Genomic DNA, 16,915 nt, shown 5'->3' with positions numbered 1-16,915 from the left:
CAGGAAAAGTGGGAAATGCAATATTTCTTTGTTGAGCACAGGGGCACCCCGACCTGTCTTATTTGCACAGAGAAAGTTGCGCTGCACAAGGAATACAATTTGAAACGTCATTACACAACTAGACATGCTGAGCTGGATGCAAAATACCAGGGAGACGAGAGAGCGAACCGGGTTGCCAGTCTTAAAACAGATCTACTGAGGCAGCAAGATTTCTCCAAGAAAGCAACCAAAGAGAATAATGCAGCAGTCGGAGCCACGTGGTTAGTGAGATGATTGCTAAAGCAGGGAAGCCATTCACAGAAGGTGCATTTGTCTAAAAGTGCATATTGCAGGCTGCAAATATAGTCTGTCCGGGAAAGAAAGGTCAGTTTAGCAACATCAGCCTTTCTGCCAACACCGCAGCAGATCGCATTTCTGACCTGTCAAGTGACATTTATGACCAACTGTGTGAGAAAGCCAAATGTTTCAGTGTATACTCAGTCGCTCTTGATGAGACCACAGACATCACCGACACTGCCCAGCTCCCAATGTATGTCCGTGGTGTTGATGACAGTTTTGAAGTGATGGAGGAGCTGCTCACAGTAATGTTTAGTTAGTAAAGTTTATGGGCCCTGTTAGAATCAATATTTCATTCTCATTCTGTTGTTTGAGAACAATAACAGAAAAATGTGCACTTGAGAACAAATTTATTGTGACTTCAGCTGTGAATGTACAGTTTGTCATTATTTAAGCTTCCATTTCCAAATGTTAGCTGACACTTTATTAGGTACACTGGTATCTATATCAGGTACACCTGTGACCTAAATGTTCCTGCAACCAGACTCCTTGGAGACCCCTACATAAATATCCATGAACTATCCAGCTAGACTAGTGTGTCTGTCCCTGAAAATATTCCTGCATGTGTGATTGTTCATGTCTCATCTGCAGGAAACAAACAGGAAGTGAGTGAAGGACACAGGAAATGTTTCCAGCTCTTCCTCCTCTATCAGACATTCTCTCCATACCTGAGAGTGTCCAGTCTCCAGCCTGGATCCTTCAGTCCAGCCGAGAGCAGCTTCATTCCTGAGGGACCTGGATGATTGTAGCTCAGGTCCAGCTGTCTCAGATGGGAGGGGTTGGAGCTCAGAGCTGAGGCCAGAGAAGTACAGCCTTCCTCTGTGATCAGACAGCCTGACAGACTGCAGACACACAAAACAACAATCAATCTGTCAACAATCGTTTTCTCTTTGTCACAATAACATCTATCCATTTACATCCATTCAATGTAACTTTATTTATAAGTGACAATTCTCAATGGACAACAACAGTCATCTGAAGCTGTTTAACAGTGTAAGGTAACAGCCTCCAATATCAGAGAGAAAGTCCCAAACATCAGACAATTGTGGAGATACAGAAATTCTTTTATTGCTGCCATATAATCTGCATCATTATAACTGCATTAATAATGTTCTTTACAGCATTATTCCATCTAATAATATTTCTCACAGTATTGATATTGCATTAAAGTTGTCTATTGAACATGTTCATTTGAGGATCCTTCAATTATGTTAACTCTTATTACAAGTACGGTCAGAAGTATTTCATTCACATTGCATATTTGTGCTTATGTCGAGTTGATGTTCGGTTCATTAAGGGTCTTAAGCTTCACTGGCGTGACTGTCCAGGTGATCCATGCTGAGGGAAACTAGAACAGGATGATTGCATGGATGCTTACAATACATATAATCTAGGAATGTGTCAGGCCTGAGGCCTTAACTCATTTGGTGTCTCACTATATTTACTCTACTTGGCAACAGATGACCAGAGTCAATAATTAGCCCCAGAGACCCTGAGGGCTTGAAGTTTATTACCTTGTATGGAAGGTGTTACAGAAAAGAGAAGTTCTGTGTCTGTTTATAGCCATTAAACATGTACAAGATGTACCATTACCTGTGACTAATGTCTGGAACATATTTTACTCTGACTATTTTTATTGACGCCATGGGGGGGCGTATACCCCACTGCTTTGTAAGTGTCCACAACATGTATTTTTGTCAGAAGACATAGGCTGATGTTTTCTCCTGTGTGTTAATAAACTCATCGTTTGATTGCACTTCTCTGGGGCCTCCGTGGTTTGTCTCACTGCTCTACATTGATAGATTTCGCGACACAATCCACTGTGAGCAGCACTTGGTGATGGTGGGAAGAAGAACTCCCTTTGACACAAAGATCCTCCCAGTGAAAACAGGCTCCAGGAGGAGCATCTACCATGACTGGTTGCAGGGTGAGGGGAAAGAGAAGAGATGAGCTCAGAGAGACAAGAACAAAACACAAACTAAGGAGAGAGAAGACAAAAGTTAAGGACATGCAGTAGTGACATATAAAAGCATCAGGAGTGAAAAGAGGGGAGAAGAAAGCAGAGCATCATGGGAAGTCCACCAACAGCCTGAGCCTATAGCAGCATAACTAAGGGATGGTTCAGGGTCACCTGATCCAGCTCGAACTATAAGCTTTATCAAAAAGGAAAGTTTGAAGCTGATCTTCAAAGTAGAGAGAGTGTCTGTCTCCTGAACTCAAACTGGGAGCTGCTGCCACACCCAGTCCAACATAGCCAGGCTGAGTCGTTAGATTAGTCCAACGTAAAGTCAGAAAGTCATTATTTATGTCACATTTTAGTGCAAATGTAGAAAAACTGTCCAAAAGTTATTTCTAAATCTGATATTAAACAGTTTAAATGGTGAAAAAAGCTGTAAAGAAAACAGAAAGAGTCAATAAAAGCCTCTTTAGAGGGTCACCAGTTTAAAACTCAGACATTTAAACTGGTGATTCTCCTTCTCTGCTCCATTTCCTCTCTAGACTTCCTGTTGCTAGGAGGGATTTGATTGGCTGAACGTCCTTTTAGCCTTTCTTTAGTTCTTTGGGTGCTAATCAAAGAGGAAAACACACGAGTCATGTGACGTGACATAAGGAGCGCTCTGATTGGTTGGGATTGACAAACTATGGTGCTGTTTGCAAGCTTCGCTTTGCAGAGGCAAGAAAATCTCTTAGATAGTGATGAGACGCTCCACAGTGACATTTCCACACTTTGGAGCTTCTGAAGTGCAGATGTTTGGAAACGCTGCTCCAACGTGTGGTTCAAACACTCAGGTCACGTGACCTCAGCTGCCACAGGTGGCATACCTGCTGCTTCCATGTTAGCATGTTAGCTTCAACAGGTGGTCAGTGTGAGAGCAGAAGATGATATCAGTGACATCCAAACAAGGAAGGAAGAGACTGTTGAAGGCAGCGAGCTGTGACTGCTGTGAACAGTGTCCTCACACTATTTTCTCCCTGTGTCAACATACATGAGGCTGCTTCAGCTGCAACACACCACAAACACCTTTATACAACTAAATATACTGAGAGCACACTGCTGTGGTTGCTCTGGTAACCATCCATATATCCAGATGTTTGGGGCCGAGTCTGCTTCCTCATCCTTGGTTCAACCCTCAAAGTCTGATGTGTTTTTTTGTGATTTGGTTTTATTTGTTGTTCTATACACTGTGAAACAAAGCTAGAAGCCCCTGTGGTTCAGTGGGGGACTCAAACCCAGGACCCAACCTGCTCCAACAACAGTCAGAAGGATTTTGTTAAGTCTCATTTTCTGTTCATTAGGAAAACATCAATAATGAAGAGCACATGTTTATAGAGGCACATTCAGACCAATGACAACAGTCCATTCACACTGCCCTCCACCTTTTTAAATGTGAGTAAACACATCATGGTTCTGGTGCTGATGTGGTATCAGGGACAGGTGATGATTTTGAACTCAGTCTGAGGTTTGATTACATTGAACCTGCACTGCTTTATCCTGTTTATGACACATTTATACCTAAAGTCGCAGCTGGATGACAAAGAACGAGGAAAAACACATTTGTTGAGAGAATTGTTAACAAATGTGGTGAGAGTGTTGTAATAGTTACAGACAGAACTATGATTTATTTATTTAAATGCATTCAAGGACATTTTTTACTCACGTTATGTCTCTTCCACGATGTTATTTTTCTCTCCTACAACGTACGTTACAATTACATTAGCATGACCATTTATCCAACTTAGGCGATGACATCATTTAGCGACTTCCAGCGACTTTTAGGACAGCCAATAGCGATTTTCCTTACTGAGGAATTGGCAACACCAGGAGCAGTGGGTGGATGACAGCATCATCATGAAGGATCAGTGTGAGAACACATCATCATCCACAAAGAAAACCAGTCTGCGTGTCTGACGCTCTTGTTAGAAAGACGCAGTCGCAGCTTGTGGGTGCAGTTAGCTGGTTTGCTAGTTAGCTGCTCTGCTAGTTAGCTGCTCTCCTAGTTAGCTGGGAGCTAACTCACTCGAACATTTGATGCTAAACTGTCTAAACTGTGTGAGCAGCATTCATTGCTGCTCTGTGTTACTCTCCAGCCTCTCTTTCACTTAGTCCTCTCAGTTTTTTCCTCCTTACAAACTAGAAAACCTTCTTTTTCAGCTTCTCCTCCACACCCGAGCTGTGGCTAAGGTGCTACCAGCACGCAGGCTCGGTGTGTACAAATTCATGGGCTGCGTCCTCCTGAGGACACATTTGTAGACCGATTACGTCACAGCGACGCACCGAAGGCTGTCCAAATTCCTCCGAATGCAGCCGACAAATGCGTCCTCCTTTCCCCGAATTTGAAGGATGGGTCGGGTGTGTCCTTCGTGGCCCACCATATCCCAGAATTCATAGTGCGGCCCAGCCAAACTCCAGCTTCCAGTAATGGCGACCGCTACTAAGTTTTAAAATTACTCTTATTAATCTTCCTGGGTCACAAAATAAACTTTTAACATATTTTCAGGGGAGAATGTGGGTGTGTAAACTTCAAATATCTGCTCGGTTTATCAAGATATCGCATATTTGCAAAAGTGCTTTGACGTTTTCGGCGACGTCTGTTACCCAGCTAGTCGAGAGCTCGAGGGTCACTGAAGCCGCAGAGAACGGCACAACTCCCGGCACATCATTTTCAGATCACCGCGGACTTTTGCTACTCAGGTTAAAAGTAATATTAGTAACATATGACTGAATCTATATCTCACTTAAAGCTTTCTGTAAATGAAAGAATCAGTGAAAATGAGGCGCTTCAGCTGATTTTAAACAAAAACACTGAACATAACCTGATCCAGACCAGGTTATTGGTTCAGCATCAGTAACGGTGATGTAGCCAGGTAGAAACAGAGCTAGACAGACAAACATTTATGCTCACAATCACACATCTCCAGTTAACCCAGCATGCATGTTTTTGGACTGTGGGAGGAAGCAGAGAACCTGAAGACAACCCACACATGCCACACTATCACTCTTATTTACAGAATTATAATCTAATTAGATGATAAAGTAATAAATTATTTGGTATTTTAATGAAAATACATTTTAAGCAATAGTTTATAAGTCAACAATTTTAGTTAAAAAAAGTGACAAATCAAACAGTCAATAAAACCTTCTACAGCTGAAACTAATGTAGACAATGTTGGGGTAAAAATCAGAGACGATAACTACCAAAATAAAACAGGAAGTGGATAACATTGAAGCTCACTTTAAGCTCAACAGTCAAACTCTGTTTTGTATTAATCTATTGTTTTGAATTTTTGTTTACATTTTATGTTTAAGTGAGGTAATGAGTCATATCACTATGACCAAATATATATTTCATCTTTTCAGTCAGAAATAATCAATTGATCATATTTTTATTACTAAATGTTTCTGAAAATAAATTTCTGATATCTGAACAAACAGCTCTGTAAAAACCTTCAGAATACAGGAATCGAACTAGAAGGTTTGGTGGATGAAGCACTGCTAAAATAAAGATTTTGGACTCAGAGGAGCAGATGGGACATTTCATTGCAAATGAAAGACAGAAAGTGAACAAATATCACTAAAAACCCCAGACACTAATTTCTACATTAAGACTTTTTTAAAAATCAATTTCCTGTTTATGCAGTAATAGAAATCAGGTTTAACGTGATCATCATTGGAAAATTTTAAATCCTGACCTGAGAGTTTCCATTTTACAGTGTGGACTCTTCACTCGAGCAGACAGAAGCTTCACTCCTGAATCCTGCAGGTCAGAGTTACTCAGGTCCAGCTGTCTCAGACTAGAGGACTGGGAGCTGAGAGCTGAGGACAGAGCTTCATAGCCTCTCTCAGAGAGCTTACAGTGACTCAGTCTGAAAAATGACAGATAAACATTAAACAAACACTGTTGTTAAGTTGCAATGAGGGTGCACTAAAGAGTTATTAGATTTAGCAATTAATCCTGTGTTTTTACTGAGAGTCAACAAATGGATGACGCTGACATTTGTTAACTGACAATGGTCAATCAATTCTGGTATTCTATTGCAAATGCCAATTGGGCTCCATGTGCCGGGCAGTGCATTAGCACCAAAGTAGCTGACATATTGATCAATAACTCTCTGCTCATTAAATTATCATAAAACTATTACAGAAGTTTAACTGACTTTTTTCCCATTTAGTGGATTCTTATTGGTTAATTCTGTCAATTGATGAAAAGCACAACATAACTTGATCTCACCTCAGAGTATTCAGTTTGCAGTGTGGACTTCTCAGTCCTGCAGAAAGATACCTCACTGCTGGATCCTGCAGGTTGTTGTTACTTAGGGCCAGCTGTCTCAGTGTAGAAGACTGGGAGCTGAGAGCTGAGGACAGAGCTTCACAGCCTCTGTCTGAGAGGTCAGGGACACTCAGGCTAAAAAACAAAATAAAAACACAATTTGAAAAACTGTAATTTGATAACAAACTGTTATCAAATGACAAGTTAAATGAACTCTCTGACCAGTTACAGAGACTCAGTCTGGGGGAACAGAAAATATTTTAAAAGTCCACGTAGTAAAGAGATTAGAAATGTGGCAGATGATTATAACTTTAGACTAAAAAGGTCCCTCTCGCTCATATATTTGTTAAAACAAGAATAAACACTTATCTTGATTTGCTTTGAATTTTTATTGACTTCTTATGCTGATTCATAAAGAATATGACTTCATCTGACCTGAGAGACTGAAAAACAATCAAGCATGCATGACTGAATCTGCCAGCAGCTGCAGATCCTTGGAGCTGTACTGGTGATGCTGATTGTAACATATAGAAGTGAACTCCTCTTCAGCTGAGCAATAAGACCAGAGGAGGAATGAGGGAGTTGATCACCTATGGCTCCATCAAAGTCTTTGAACGTCTTCAGTCAGTACAGAATGATGCTGCGAGGCTTTTAACCAGCACATGAAACAGACTGGACATTACGCCAGTTTAATCTCTTCACACTGGTAACCAGTTCATTTTAGGCTTTATTTAAAGTTTTAGTCCTTACTTTAAGTCCCAGTCTATATTTCTGACTTTCTACAATCCTACAGCTCTTCTCACATCTGAGATCTTCCAGTTAAAGGCTGTTACTGGTCCCACTAACTCATTTATTCAGACTCTAGTATTCAGAGTGGCCTTTAACTAGTTTTAGGCTGTATGATGTTCAGTGTTTGCTGTTTAATGTTTTTATCTTCTGTGTTTTTATTGCCTGTTTCTATTGTAAAGCACTTTGTGGTTTTTCACCTGTGAAAGCTGCTGTATAAATAAAGTTTACTTACAGGATGATTCTGGATATGACTTTGATTAAAGCTGAAGTCCATATATGTCTAAGACACTGACATTTACTGCTGCTATCAAACATTAACTATAATATACTGTATTTAGTGCTGATGACCAGTCAAATAAATATGTTTAAGTTTTTAAGGGTCCATCACACATTACACTGTTTATGTTAAAAGTAAAGACATGAGTACAAATGTACTCACAGAGCTTTGTTGGAGGCTTTGACCACTGGTAGCAGCCTCAGAAGAGCCTCCTCTGAAGCAGAGTATTTCTTCAGGTCAAACACATCCAGATCTTTTTCTGATGACAGTAAGATGAAGACCAGAGCTGACCACTGAGCAGGAGACAGTTCATCTGTGGAGAGACGTCCTGATCTCAGGGACTGTTGGATCTCCTCCACTAGAGAACGATCATTCAGTTCATTCAGACAGTGGAGCAGATTGATGCTTTTCTCTGCAGACAGATTCTCACTGAGCTTCTTCTTGATGTACTGGACTGTTTCCTGATTGGTCTGTGAGCTACTTCCTGTCTGTGTCAGCAGACCTCATAGGAGAGTCTGATTGGTCTGCAGTGAAAGACCCAGGAGGAAGCGGAGGAACAAGTCCAGGTGTCCATTCGGACTCTGTAAGGCCTTGTTCACAGCACTCTGGTGGAGAGATTGAAGTTTTGGTTTGTTAAATAATTTAGATTTCTTGGAGGTTGTTTGTTTGTCTTCCAGCAGATTGAGTCCAGAGTTGATGAAGGTCAGATGGACATGAAGAGCAGCCAGAAACTCCTGAACACTCAGATGGATGAAGCAGAACACCTTGTCCTGGTACAGTCCTCTCTCCTCTTTAAAGATCTGTGTGAACACTCCTGAGTACACTGAGGCTGCTCTGATATCGATGCCACACTCTGTCAGGTCTGATTCATAGAAGATCAGGTTTCCTTTCTGCAGCTGAACAAAAGCCAGTTTTCCCAGAGACTCCATCATCTTCCTGCTCTCTGGACTCCAGTGTGGATCTGTCTCAGCTCCTCCATCATACTTGACCTTCTTCACTTTGGCCTGAACCACCAGGAAGTGGATGTACATCTCAGTCAGGGTGTTGGGCAGCTGTCCTCCCTCTCTGGTTTCCAGCACATCCTCCAGAACTGTAGCAGTGATCCAGCAGAAGACTGGGATGTGGCACATGATGTGGAGGCTTCGAGCTTTCTTGATGTGGGAGATGATCCTGCTGGCCTGCTTCTTATCTCTGAATCTCTTCCTGAAGTACTCCTCCTTCTGTGGGTCAGTGAACCCTCTGACCTCTGTCACCATGCCGACACAGTCAGGAGGGATCTGATTGGCTGCTGCAGGTCGTGTGGTTATCCAGAGGCGAGCAGAGGGAAGCAGTTTCCCCCTGATGAGGTTTATCAGCAGCACATCCACTGAGGTGGACTTTCTAGGGTCAGTTAGGATTGTAGTTTTGTGGAAGTCCAGAGGAAGTCGACACTCATCCAGACCATCAAAGATGAACACAACCTGGAAGTCTTCAAAGCTGCAGATTCCTGCTTCTTTGGTTTCAGTAAAGAAGTGATGAACAAGTCCCACCAAGCTGAACTTTTTCTTCCTCAGCACATTCAGCTCTCTGAAAGTGAATGGAAATATGAACTGGATGTCCTGGTTGGCTTTGTCTTCAGCCCAGTCCAGGCTGTATTTCTGTGTTAAGACCGTTTTCCCAATGCCAGCCACCCCCTTTGTCAGCACTGTTCTGATTGGTTCATCTCTTCCAGGTGAGGCTTTAAAGATGTCTTCTTGTCTGATGGTTGTTTCTGGTCTGTCTGGTTTCCTGGATGCTGTTTCAATCTGTCTGACCTCATGTTCATCATTGACCTCTGCAGTCCCTCCCTCTGTGATGTAGAGCTCTGTGTAGATCTGATTCAGGAGGGTTGGGTTTCCTGCTTTAGCGATGCCCTCAAACACACACTGGAACTTCTTCTTCAGGGTGGATTTAAGGTTACGATGACAAACTGAAGCTTGAAGTTCTGATAGAGAAGAAAAATAAACACTCAATTCCAAAAAGAACTAATCTTTAAAACATGTTGCTCCATCTTCCATCTCTGGGAAATGTTCATTTATCCAGCAGCTTAAATCTTTAGATAAATCCTCTTACTGCTCTGCAGACGGTCAGCCAGCTCCTCCTGCTTCATTCTCCTCAGGAAGTCCACTGTGATCTTCACAAATGCCTCTCTGCTGCTGCTCCTCTGACTCTCTAAGCATTCTGGGTAATCTGGACTCAGAACCTTCTGGATCTTCTTCAGCTCGTTCTTCACAAAAGTGATGATGTTGTCCTCCAGCAGCTGGAACAGAATATTTATGAATGAGCCAATCAGACTGAAATCATGGAGCCAAACATCAGATCCATGTTGGACACACTGACGATCCACTGGTCTACAAAGAGCAGCATGGAGATGACTGTGAACAGAACAGATGTAACAGTAGTTGTTGTACATGTACAGACCATAAATATGGAGTCCAGCTGTGTTTGATGCTGCTGGGCAGACTGACCACTGGGAACCTCTGAGCTCTGCTGCTCCACTCTGTGGAGGAACCATGAAGGATTAGATCAACACAGGATAAAGATCCAGGAGTTTCTGCTCAAATAACTTCATCTGAATCAAGTCTGTCAAGTTTTAAACTCTCAGATTGTGAACATATCAGTAATTTTCAGTCTGTTTTCATGGACGTCCTTTCAGTGGTGATGTCAGGGATGATTTTGAAGAAGCTCATCAAACTGAACCATCAGCAGATCACTGCTCCAAAACCAGAACATGATCCGAGTCTCCCTCCACCACCAGAACACCAGCTTTACTAACGTGGTAGATCAGTGTAGTACAGATCAATAACTGATGAGTCATTTGATCAAAATCACTGAGTGCTTCACGTCTGACCCTCTGATGCTTCTGTAGACATTTTGCATATTTAATGAATGTCTGACAGTTTTACATTCATTCTATGAACACAGTGGAAATGTTGTGTTATAGTCTCCATGTTGTTTCCAGCATCATAAATTCTTAAGTTCAGAAAATTAGATTCTTTCTTCACAGCTGAAAAACAACAACATTTATTCTCTATTGAAATCTGCATCGTCCACTCCAAAGGTCACAATCTGAAGGTAACATCTGGTTTTGTTCCCTTTGGTTAACTCTGAGCATCAGTATGGTGGGATTTATCCACTACATCCACACCACTGTGGTTCAGTGTTGTCCTGATGGAGTAACAGCAGCCAGTATGATCCAGGCTTTAGCTGCTGGGTCTCTGTGTGACCTCTCAGACTGTTTAACAGATCAGACACAAAGAGAATCAGAGCAGCTCTGTTCTTTAAAGACAAACATGAACCCACTCAGGTCACACTTTCCCCACAGATATGAGCATCACTGTCCTCAAACAGCAAATGACCAAGTCGAACATTTGGATCTTTTCTCTTTCATTGTTTTCTTTTTAATGAATCTTTGTAACAATCTGAGGATGTTTCAGGTCATATTTATCCAGGAAACACAAACATGTAAAGGAGTCATCACAGCTCTCTGACCTCGTTGCTCCAGGTTCACCACTGAAGTGTGGAGGGATATCTTTGGACCGGTCACTCCTCACAGACGGACAGCTGGACCCTGCAGACTGTGACCTCTGACCTCTGCAGACACAAACATGATTGAAGCAGCTGTGATCACACAGACTGCAGATAATGCAGCTGTTTCCTGTCAGTAACATCCTCTTAGATTAGAGTTCAGCTTTTTACAGGAAAACTGGACAAAACTGATTTTTGTTACAAACTCATTTTCATTTCCTCTCAGCTCACAAACACAGTCAGACAATCAACCAGAGTCAACACTGATTATAATGTCAGTGCAGAATTATTTCTGTTACTCAGTGAGTTCAGCTCTCTGACCTCGTTGCTCCAGGTTCACCACTGAAGGCTGGATTATGACCTTTGGACCGGTCACTCCTCACAGACGGACAGCTGGACCCTGCAGACTCTGCTCTGTCCTCCTCTTCCTCCATCATCATCTTCAGTCAGTCTGAGAGGTAAACCACAAACACTCAGTGAATTCACATTAACAGGAGGAACTGAGTTACAGTCGCTGACCTCTGACCTGTCATGTGACCATGAAACCAGGTCAATATGTCTGTAGGTTCAGTCATCCAGGTCATGTGATCTAAGGAGCTTGGAGAGAAAAGAGACGTCTTTAAGTTTCTGGAAGACGTTTCATCTGAGAAGCTTCTTCAGCTCTAAAACCAAACGGTGGAGAGTCCCAGATATTTAAACCTGAGAGGGAAAGAAAGCATGTCGCTGACCCACCACTGATGTTATTTCAAGGAGGAAACTGAGAGCCTTTGCACCAGGAGCACAAACATCAGCTCCAGCAATGATCCACTGATGTGTTTTTATTCCATGTATGAATGTTGTTATTGACAGAGATGACGTTTGTGTGTCAGTGATGCAGTGACTGTTGTTGTTACCTGTACAGGCTGGTTAGACTCTATGAAACAGATCATACAGATCTCTGCATGTTAGAAGAGACTATTAAAGGTCATGAATGAGACAAAGGCAGGGAGGCGTCCTTTACAGCTAAACAGCAGAGTGAGAGAACAGCCAGCACCTCTACATTTATCACATTATACAGCACATGTATGATACTGACAGGGATGAGAAGAATTTAGTGATTCTGATCCCATCATTGATATTACTTATTGATTCTCAGTAGCTCTGCTCTGACAGTCACCACCATCACTGAGCAGCATATCAAAGACATTTGTGCACATTAACTGCATGTTGTGGCTCAAATGTTTGTGCATGTTGGAGGCATTTCCTCTTTGTTGTGATCAGTGTTGGTCATTACTCAAAACAGTCATTATTACACATATTACACAGAACACTTTGATTAAAAGTAATGGAGTACGTTACTTCATTACTCCTCATAACATTACTTTGATGTTAAAATGAACAAATGAGCATGTAACAACATAAAGCTGAGGTACAGCCCCACACACCAACACAGATCCTGATGAGGTCACGTGATGTTTCTCTGAGTGTTTATGAACACAAATCAAAGATGAAACAGCACAAAGACACTTCAAAGTGATTCTACTGTAGAAACATGAACAGGTAGAAACCTGCAGCCTGACTGCTCATCACTTTGTTACCTGTTCAAGTTCAGCAGCAGCAGCTCACTTTATCACGGTGCTGGTCTGGGGTCAGTGTTTACTCAGCTTTAACTAGTGATGGGACGTTCTGTATCGAGGCTTCGAAGCGTGTGTCGAGTAATGGAGGGGGCGTTTCCGCGAAGCGCGTATCCAGGCTTGCTTCATTTATGGGAGGAGCTGAAAATGATGACGTCCGAAGCCTCGCTGCCCGGCTGTACCACGTGACTGGTTCAGGAAGCGGTTCGAACTTTGCCGCGAGCTATGACAGCGATATAAACCCCTCAGACAAAATGTGGGCGTTTGATGGAGAGTTGCGGTTAGTGAGAGTTAGAGACAGTTTAGAAAAAAAAAATCGCCTACGACCTGCCACAGTGGAGAAACTGTTTCTTTTTAACAAAAACCAATGATGTGTCCCCTAAACACTAATCACTGTCCTTGCCTCAATGTTACAAAAGCACAACCACTGTCCACACCTCACCTCACAGTATATGATCATTTCCATTTTAGGCATTTCCAAATAATCATGTTCCATACTGCCAGTATAAATATACACAGTACACTGCATCACTACAATATACATGTTTTACACACTCCTTTTGTTGTTGACATTTACAGGCTGTGTGCAAAAAGGCCACACTCTTCAAATTCATGCCAACTAATATTTTTACGTCCAGTAGGTGTCCTACTAGAGCAAATGAAGCTTCAAGAAGCTTCGCGTTGGGGTGAACCAATTGGATGAAAAGCTTCAGTGCTTCATGAGGCTTCATCTGCCCATCACTAGCTTTAACCTCACTCTGGGTTCTTGGCTAGCCTAGCTTTAGCTTAGTGTTAGCTTAGTGTTAGCATGCTGTGTGCTAGCTTAGCGTCAGAGCTCTGCAGGTGTCTCGTGTGTAAATATTAATCACAGTGACAGTAAAGGAGGTAAAGGGCTGTGACGTCATCACGTACGCTGCGTCCTCTGTGGGCTCTGAGTGAACTCAAAGTACAAACTACTAGTGATGTGCGATACCACTGATTTCCTTTCCGATCCGATACCAAGTAATATTCAGGGTGGTATCGACGATACTGATCCGATACCGATACTTTGTACAAAACGGATTTTATTTATTGTATCTCAAATTATAGCGTCATAATGATTACAGGACATCAGAATACCTTCTTCTTATCACTTAATAATGCAGAGTTCATCATATAGAAATAAAAAAACTAAAGTTGTGTGCTATTTGAACACCTTGCCTGCCTGGAGGACTAAAGGACTCAGTGAGAGACTCTCACCCTAGCAGCACCTGTCCCTCTCCTCCTCTTCAGTTCGCCTCAACATACGCTCGTCATATTTTGTGATATGATTTACTCTGAGGTGTTTGACAAGGTTAGTGATGTTGCCACAACCATACATGCCAACCCTCCCGATTTTTCCGGGAGAATCCCACCTTTCTCCAGATTTTCCACCCGGACAACCAAGTTGAAAAACCATATCGCAGAATTCATAGCGCGGCCCAGCCAATTCCAGTTTCCAACAATGACGGCAGCGACTTAGTTTTAATATCACTCTTATTTCTCTTTCTGGGTCGCAAAAAAACTTTTAACATATTTTCAGGTGAGAATGTAGCTGTGTAAACTTCAAATATCTGAGCCGACCGACACATCGTCTTCAAACCCCCGCGGTCTTTCACCACTCGGGTTAAACATGATGTACAAGTCACTTTGATAACTTAAAAATGTTCTTGTTTGGCTTTTTCAGTGTTTTATTTGTTCGTGAGTAAATCGGTTTGGCTGAGATTAAAGTTATTAGATTAGATTAAATTAAATTAAACTTTATTATTCCCTCGGGAGGGTTCCTCCGGGGTTTTCACACAGCTGAATAAACGTCAAACAGAAAATGATTAAACAGAAGAGTTTACGTCAGTGTCCGGTTATATTTTAGACAGCAAGGAGCAGACGGCAGAGTTTCACTCCACCGAGGGAGCTCGTGACGTACTACCCGGCTTTCTTTAGACCGCGAAGGCCGGTGTTGTGCCAAAAAGTGATTGTCTGCCAAAAACTGATTTCCGGTATTTGCCAAAAACTGATTGCTCGTATTTAAACTGCTATAAGTAACTTGTTGGGCTATAATATGTGAAACATATGTCAAATGCATCCCTCATGGATGACATAAAGTCATCTTGAGCCACAAACAACATTCGTGTAACAAGGTAGAAGCCGCAATCAGTTTTTGGCAGTGACTTTTATATAACCTTTATTTATGCAGTTAAAAAAATCTCATTAACATTAAAAATGTCTTTTGTAAGAGTAAGTTGGCCAAGAGGACAGCAGAAATGGCAGCAAATATTACAATATTTCTGTAAAAATATTTTAAGTGGGGATAAAGGACCGGATTGGTTATAATGTAAGTACAATAGCAGAGAGTTGTAAAGATACTTGAAAAACAGATATTGTTTTAATTCTCTATATAACCCCTTTGTAAACCCTGTTCACCGAAGTCTATTTACGAACATACGTAAAGATATTACACATAAAAAATACACAGAAACACTGGAAATCAGTTTTTGGCAGACAATCACTTTTTGGCACAACACCGGTCCTCAGGTGGAAGCAGCCTCTGAATTTGGACACCCCCGCTGTTTCCGGGCCGGCCAATAATAACGGTGACATTTAACGTATTTTATCCGATAAATAAACCCTGTAAAATATATTTATCCGCCCAAACAGCCCTTTTGAATGTCTCCCTAATTCTGAGGTCTCAAGGTTGGCAAGTATGGCCACAACACCTCACTTTTTTTGCCACATTTATTGCAAACCACGGCTCAGCTGTTTGTGGAGGTAAAATACATCCGCACAATTACGCTCAGCCATTGTTGTGAGTGCGCACGCCAAGGGGCTGCGAGACATTTATACAGCCGTATTTCGCACATGACTATGAAAGGCGGAAGAGGAAGTAGTTCCTTTGAATGTAGGCAATCCGAATGTTATAGTTTCTTTCCACTGTGTTCCTGTTAATGATAAACTACAAATTTACTCTAAATTACTAAAATATCGATATTTTAATGTGAGAATCGATTCTAGAACATAAATGATTGGTATCGGAGGAATCGATATTTCAGGATCGATCCGCACATCACTACAAACTACAAGTACACAAACACGAACGTAGCTCAGAGTGGCGGACACACTCGGCCTCGTTGGTCCAGCTGTGAGTCCGTTACCGTGAACTATGGAGCGGCAGATTTGTGCTGAACTAAGCTGCACACAGCTGATGTTAGCCAGGAAACATTACACACTGACTTTAATGGAGAGACCGGAAATACAAACACACACAGTTTGTTGTGTGAAGAAATCAAACACGAGCTGAACAAACAGTAAAGTTCCTAAAGACAAACTGTTAAAGGAGGAAACAAAGCAAACTTACAGTTTCTTCACACACCAACAACAAGCTCCACTCCACGAAGTTCAGGAAGTGAAATTAAACTTTGAGCAGGAAGGAAACACCCAAAGAGACGTTTGAGGACAATCAGGAGCATTGGAACACTGTGCTGCGTTCAGTTGCACCTCGGAAACTCCAAACCTCTGGCAGGCTGTGATTTATTTCTGCTGGTTTTCCTGTTTGAAGCACAAACATCCGTCATCACTTTGTTGTTGTTCTTCCTGCAGCATTTAAATATTTCAGCACTGACCTGATGTTTCTTCAAAGCTCATTTCAACCTGTTGAAGTCATGAATGAAAGTGCAGACTGAGAGTGGATCACATGATGTTTGAGGTGTGTCATGTGACATGTTCAGTATTGTCACACATGTCTAGATTGTCCCTGATATCATAACTGCTCAAACACTGATGATTATATTTGAAGAATTATTCCTGATGGCAGCAAAGTTTGAATGGAGCTCTCTGTCTGTGCTGATTTGTCGCCCTCTGGAGGTCAAAGCACAAACTGCATGATGTCACTGTAACCACCACAGAGACAGGAAGTGTTTTTATGACTGAAACACTGAAATGATGCTAACGGCTGTCGTTAGGCTCACTGACAGCAGTGCTGATGTGTTCATGTCAAACACTGGCTCAGGTCAGACTCCTTCATCCTTCTCCAGCGTGAGGCCGCCCTCAGACCCACAGGAGCTCTGACCTTT

General features: G+C 42.0%; 1 protein-coding gene and 1 pseudogene across 2 annotated transcripts in view; one reads left to right on the top strand and one right to left on the bottom strand.

Annotated features, from left to right (window-relative positions):
* The window catches only part of LOC309702187 (protein NLRC3-like), a 20,774-nt pseudogene extending 4,540 nt beyond the window's left edge, over positions 1 to 16,234 (bottom strand). The window contains exons 1-9 of the transcript XR_014280701.1: positions 16,201 to 16,234; positions 11,539 to 11,668; positions 11,182 to 11,283; positions 10,111 to 10,189; positions 9,763 to 9,949; positions 7,834 to 9,634; positions 6,567 to 6,740; positions 6,028 to 6,201; positions 1,005 to 1,178 (exon numbers count right to left, since the gene is read on the bottom strand). The product of XR_014280701.1 is annotated as a protein NLRC3-like (transcript). The remainder of the gene's footprint in view (positions 1 to 1,004; positions 1,179 to 6,027; positions 6,202 to 6,566; positions 6,741 to 7,833; positions 9,635 to 9,762; positions 9,950 to 10,110; positions 10,190 to 11,181; positions 11,284 to 11,538; positions 11,669 to 16,200) is intronic.
* The window catches only part of LOC309702355 (uncharacterized protein), a 249,516-nt gene that overhangs the window by 163,033 nt on the left and 69,568 nt on the right, over positions 1 to 16,915 (top strand). The gene's annotated exons all lie outside the window — the stretch shown is intronic.

The sequence above is a fragment of the Aulonocara stuartgranti genome, assembly GCF_965226115.1.
Source record: "Aulonocara stuartgranti genome assembly, chromosome: 3".
Lineage (NCBI taxonomy): Eukaryota > Metazoa > Chordata > Actinopteri > Cichliformes > Cichlidae > Aulonocara > Aulonocara stuartgranti.
This window is presented reverse-complemented; position numbering and strand designations above follow the sequence as displayed.